This window comes from Clupea harengus, chromosome 1 (assembly GCF_900700415.2).
Source record: "Clupea harengus chromosome 1, Ch_v2.0.2, whole genome shotgun sequence".
NCBI lineage: Eukaryota > Metazoa > Chordata > Actinopteri > Clupeiformes > Clupeidae > Clupea > Clupea harengus.
In genome coordinates, this window is record NC_045152.1 from 18,799,526 (window position 1) to 18,805,777 (window position 6,252).

The window sequence follows — 6,252 nt, forward strand, 5'->3', positions numbered from 1 at the left end:
CAGTGACATATTTTCAGAACCACACAGGCTTGCACACCTATTTATTGCATACACATACACGCACATGAAGTCACACGTACACAAACATTCCAGCTCACATTTATACAGGAATGCATTCACTACACAACTTCACAAGTATTGCAAGTGGGGATGTAACTGGACTCTGTGACCTTGTGAGGTGAACATTCCAGTTCTCCTCACCCAAGTCACAGGTATACTTTTTGCTTTGGGCCACGGGTCACTGAGGTGAGTCTTTAAGAGGAAGGTTCACTTCTCTGGAATCGTTTTCTTTCTTTTTTTGCAGTCCACATGTCAACTCACTGCCCTGAGGAGCAAGACTACACATCCAGACACAAACTTAGTCCATGAGGGGATGATTAGGATACAGGCCTACATTTTATTAGCAACATTATGGACGAGCTGCTGGTTTATCCCACATCTCCAGTCCTTTTAATCTTGTAATTATTAGTCATAAGAAACTCTGATTCAGGCATTTGTACACATACATGTTTTGCTTTTACCCAAGAAGAAATGGCTAAGAGTGACACTGGTTCTCCCCTTCTCAACACATGTTATGGCAAAATGAAGTTCATAAAGACCCTGGAGTGACCAAGACCTGATGAAGAGGATCCTGATGTACAAGTACACATGAACAGCTTCTTCCGTAGGATTAAATCTCCCATAGGCTTCCAAAAAAGCCATAGAACAGAGTTAAAGCAAATTCACAAATAAAATAAAAGACACCAGAAGAATAAAACACTGTACCAATCACTTTATTATTTGCATTTAAATGTAAGCATCTTGAAGACAATTTACATAACAGCCATGGGCTCTCCAGAACTGCCTACAATTCAGCCATAGGGGCAGGGGTCAGGAGGAAGGCTCAGAGATCACTTAAGCTTTACAGGAGGGAGGATCTGGGGGACAGGACGAGACTCTGCCACCAAACCCCCATCAGAATCTGTATCATTCAGTCCAGTGCCATGTGCAGAAGGGAATGCTGGGAAGGTGGAGGACTCAGTGCAGTGGACCTGGGGGAGAAAGACCAAATCGGTTAAATGCAAATTCATGGGAAACGTCAACATGCGAACTCTTTAGGATGACCTGAAGCGTAGCGACTGCAGCGGCAGGAGATCGTGTCAGTGTGAGAATATGAAGACTTACATTTCCTGTGAGCCAAGCTCCGCTCCTCTCATGATGCCCCAGCAGCACTCTTCACACAGGCTGCGAACGCCTCCATCAGGTCTTTGCAGCCCTCCTCTCCATTCTCCTTCACACTGCAGGGAAGGAGGGACAAGTCAGGGTACAGTCTAGCATGACGCTAGGTTCACTCTTAAATCCCACCCCACATGCCACGTCAAACAGGATAGACCATGAATCAATAACTTAATCAGGAATCAAAACAAGCTCAATTAAAATCATGACCTTTATAATGTGCATATAGTGCAGTGCAATCAATTATCAAAATCCAGATGGAATGAACTCATTAGCCCTGCCCCCTAAATACTCAATAACCCAGCCTGGAGACTGTTTGAGCTGGATCACTTTTTTTTATTTTTATAAATACACAGCAGGGGTAGTGCACTCTGGATATGTGTGTGTGGAGGGGGGGGGGGGGGGGGGAGAGAGAGAATTCCAGGCACACTGCACCAACACATAGCGGCAGACACTGACACAGTGCATTAGTGTGATGAGGCGAAAGAGCGAGGGAGCAATAGAGGGATGGGGGGTGGGCAGAGAAAACCCATCTGTGAGAAAAAGCGACACTGCGCACGCACAAACATCGCGTGACTGTGCAAAACTGTAGAGGCCGGCAGGTATTAGATCATATATTCTTGGCTGCCTGTCATCGTCCTTCTTTAAAGGACATCCCACTAGTTCCTTCCCAGGTTCATCCCCCCCGTCTCACAATCTCTCCCAACTCATAACCAGTGATGTAACACACAGCTGGTTGCTTCAGATTAAAGGGTCTACACCAACCAGTCCTATTGAGCCATGTGTGCACGTCCTCCTGGCTTTGTGTGTGTGCGTGCACGCCTGCCTGTGTGTCCTGCATGCAGGGAGTCCGAGATGACCTAACAGCAGCACAGAAATCATCCCTCCGGCAACAAAATCCAATAATCCTGCTGAGACTGGGCAACCGAGAGACGCCAACATTTTAATATTAAATGAGCACCGGACGAGTGGGAGGGAGAACACCTCATTGGGAGTGAACACTCCCTTCACTACAAGAGGCAAACCCTGAGCTGTCTGGCAAGCCATTACTAGTGTGGCCAATGCCAGCAAAACCAATTAGACCATGATTATGTAACCATCCTAAACAATAAAACAATTAAGACACAATGCATGTCAGAGGCCCACAGAAGGTGCTTGCCGTAACGAAAGGGTTTAACAGATTACTGTTCCTAAAAAGACATTACTAAAATGAAACTAGTTGCATCTGGAGGCAATAGCTTTGGCATGTACAGTACTAATCTGCATTCTCAACTCTACAACTCACTGGAGTGATTAAGTCATACGGTCATGTTGAGCTGAACGCAAACAGGCTCTTGTGGAAGTGTCAGTGGGACACCAACATGGTGCCCATTGAGGCAAGTATGCAGGGCAATCTCCTAATTGTAAGATTTAATTATTTACAGTGAGAGCCACTCCTTATGGAGGCCTATGTATTATTCACCACCATAGGTGAGCACAGCCAAGTGCTCTGAACCAAAGCAACATACACTGAAACTTAAGGGTGTCTGCCCCTTAAAGATAAATTAAATTAAGAAAAAAATAATGACCATCTAAATATAACAGTTGAGGAAACGAAGCTGAGGAATCCAAGTGGAAAAAACCTTGTAAAATACCAGAAATGCTGATTTTGCCACTACACAACAGCAAAACAAAGCTTTTAACAAGGCCCTTTGACTGATTTCAAAAAATAGCTGGGTAATATTCTTCAGCCTCAGGGGGGCCACATACCACAAAAAACAAGCACACTCATGTCTATGAAAACCAAGGACAAAAGATTCTGCAACACTAAGATTTAGCAACTTCTGGTGTGCAAAGATAGCGCTGGTTAATGTTTAAACAATATGTTAGCCTATAGTTAGGTATTACGGTCCCCAAGATGTACATAATCTATACCCTTCCACATCCATGTACAGCTCTAAAGCGAAGGACAAAGTCTAAAGCCTGCAAGTCAGGTAATTTCACTATTCAAGGTCAAACAAGGTCATATCATAATAATGAACAGATAACAGCACATCTTCACTTCAAGTGGCATTACAAATAATGTGAGCTTGGAGTCTGAGGTTGGAATTACAGCCCATTTTCTTGCTTCATTTATAGGAGGAGCAAGGAAGGTCAAAGCCAGAAAAACACTCCGATTACAACTTTAGCAACCGAGGCACCGTGCAGACAAAACTACACCCATCAGATCCTACTCCAATAAAGTCAGGACAAGGCTAGCTGCACACTGTGGTCTGGGTGAGTGACACCAACATGGCTGCCATTGGTGTCAAATTCCTAAGAAACACAAGCCTGCCTATAGAACAGGTCACACCCTGCATCATGCTCCAACACAGATACACGCATGAAGGACTATTTATGACCGACCTATAAATACAAGCATGGTATGGATTACTCAAAGAGTCAGCCTTCTGAGAGTACGACATTCAGCCTTCTGAGAGTACAACATTCAGCTGGTCAGCAGCAGCAGGCAGATCATATGGAGATCAATGACAACAGCGGTAAGGGGTGAGAACACAGGGCCTACAGGAGCCCAACGTCAATCACCAACAGCAGCTCTGCACTCCGACGGGGATAACTCAGAGCCCAAACACTACTACAGAGGAACAAACAGCAGAGGCTGGGCTAACAGTTACCCACACCCCACCCCCTTTCCTGGCAAACTGACCAGATGCGCACACCCACACTGAATCCCACCCAACACAGCCCTCTGCTTATCTGCACACCAGGGTAAAAGGCCAGAGTGGGGTGCCTTATCAGAACGCGCCTGAAGACAGGCCTGTCTAGAGCCAAATGGACAAGACTGATCAAATTGGTAAACACACAAGGTGTCAAAATAAATTGAAAGAGGATTAGTGGACAGTGGAGGGAGGGTGTAGCTAACGAAATCAGAGGGACAAAGTTATGTCACAATATTGAACCCAACATGGACATTGACATTGACATTTGTCATTGAGGCAACAGGGTTAGCTTAGCACAGCATTTCCTGGGTCTCAAGCCCTCTGCATTTACAGAAAAATAAAACCCATAACAAGCTCACACTAATCCTAGCAGCAGGGTGGGTTACTGCGCAGGGACAGTGAGCAGGTCAGAACTCAAGAGTCCGTAGGCTCACACGCACCGCAGGGATGTTGACACAGCAAGGCCTGAGAGGCAGGAGGGCGACAGTGGAGGAGCACGAGTGACTGGAGAGAAATGTGACGTAGGCACATTCTCAGCCGCCAATCAGGCGTAAGCAGCAGCATCACGTTTGGACGAGAGCCTCTCCAACAGTGGCAATGTGTTGGAATTCACAACATCAAGTTAAAAAAAAAAAAAAATAATAATAATCAAAAACACTGAAATAAAAACTTCAAATGAAAGCGGAGAAAAAACGCCTGACCACCCACCTCTTACAACCCAATATGGCACCCTGCTACCCCACCATTTTTCACATGAAGATGCAGCAACCAAACCTTTACCAACTGCATCCTCCAACCTAACATACACCCTCCCAACACATACATTTTTTTTTTAAACGAACAAAACCTCAACCCTTCTCATAGGAATGTCCAAGTCAACACACCTCCACATCACTTGACAGATCTAACACCTACCCACCCTGAGCGGTAAAGTGGAACGGGACTTACCACTTGTCCAGGTCGGCCTTGATCGCCTCACAGGCGGCAGGCACGGGGACCTCAGCTGGGGCAGTGCTCTCAGAGTCCGACATGATAGTGCTGCTTCTGACTGCGTCTTAGCCTGTGTGCTCCTGTATGTTCATGTGCAGAGAGAGAGCAGGAGAGAGCGAGCACAGTGTGGTTAGAGTTTGCAAGCAGGGGAGGGGGGGGGGGTGTACACAAGGGGGAGGGGAGGACAGGGAGGACGGCACACATGTGGACATGAGTGCTGGAAGCAGGGGGAGGAGCCATACATCATACATCTCTTCCCACTCACCAACAAGAGGAGGGTTGGTGGGAGGGAGTAACCCTACCAAAGTTCAAAAAGCAGCCATGGCAATTTGGCATCAAACACACGCAGTGGGCTACTAAAGCACCATTCTGTTTGTGTGGACCAAACGCAGAGGTGCACCGGTCAGCAGGCTAAACCACAAACAATCTAGACTATTAAAATTTTCTTTAAATAAAAAAAGTATCCATCTCCACATGCTGCAATCATGGTCCAAGCAGCACGTGTGAAGCACCCTAGTAACATAAGGTTGAAGGATTTGACAGCTTCAACAGGTGAAAGGACACTGGCACTTTAGGACGAGCTAATGGAGCCATGTAGAAGAGCAAATTTAAGATTTTTAGCTTAAGACATTGCCATGACAGCACCCCCTATGGATGAAAGTTGGCCACATTTGGCGTGCAGCCAAAGACAGTGGTGGAGGGCATCAAGCTTGGTTACGGTTAAACCTCTACATGACAATATATTGGCCATTGACTGGACTTCAAGCTTACAATGGGATTTTCAATGAAAACGTTATTAGACTACTTTAAAAACGTGTTATTCATCAACATAGACACTTCTTCCATTCATCCACCTGCCTTATTTTCCTCTTATTTTTATATTCTGCCCCCCTAATAGCTGGTGAGCGAAGATGGAAAAACCCATTTTAGGTTATTTTTTTTTAAACAGTAAACACTTTTAGCCTACTATGGTTTTGGCGCCCTCCTTTGTGCAGTGCCCCTATATGTTGCATACCACCTTTTTTGCGTCACCGTCACGGAGAACCAGAAAAAAACTAAAATACAAACAATATTCTGTCCTGCACAACGCACAGGACCGGGTCCATGGCGGGTGCAGCAACCGTAGAGTGCTGAAATCGTGATGTCGGCAGATTACCAAGCAGCGCAATTATGTTGAAGAGGGCCACCTGCTGGGCACATCACCGAAAGAGTTTCTTTGCACAAAAAACGTTTTCGCTAGGTAGTCAAGTAATCTAAATGTTAAGGCTGTGCCAACTAAAGGCGGGCTTACGTGACGTGCGCTCATAAGAGAAGACCCTGCCTCAGGTGTTTGCGCAACCTAGTTGGA

At 45.8% G+C, this 6,252-nt stretch overlaps 1 long non-coding RNA gene across 5 annotated transcripts in view; it reads right to left on the minus strand.

The window, feature by feature from the left end:
• Positions 1 to 757: 757 nt before the first annotated feature.
• LOC105898689 overlaps positions 758 to 6,252 on the minus strand; it is an 8,330-nt gene continuing 2,835 nt past the window's right edge. For all 5 annotated transcript variants that reach the window (XR_001162319.2, XR_004163952.1, XR_001162317.3 and 2 more), the window contains exons 2-4: positions 4,863 to 4,984; positions 1,165 to 1,277; positions 758 to 1,031 (exon numbers count right to left, since the gene is read on the minus strand). This is a non-coding gene — a long non-coding RNA (uncharacterized LOC105898689). The remainder of the gene's footprint in view (positions 1,032 to 1,164; positions 1,278 to 4,862; positions 4,985 to 6,252) is intronic.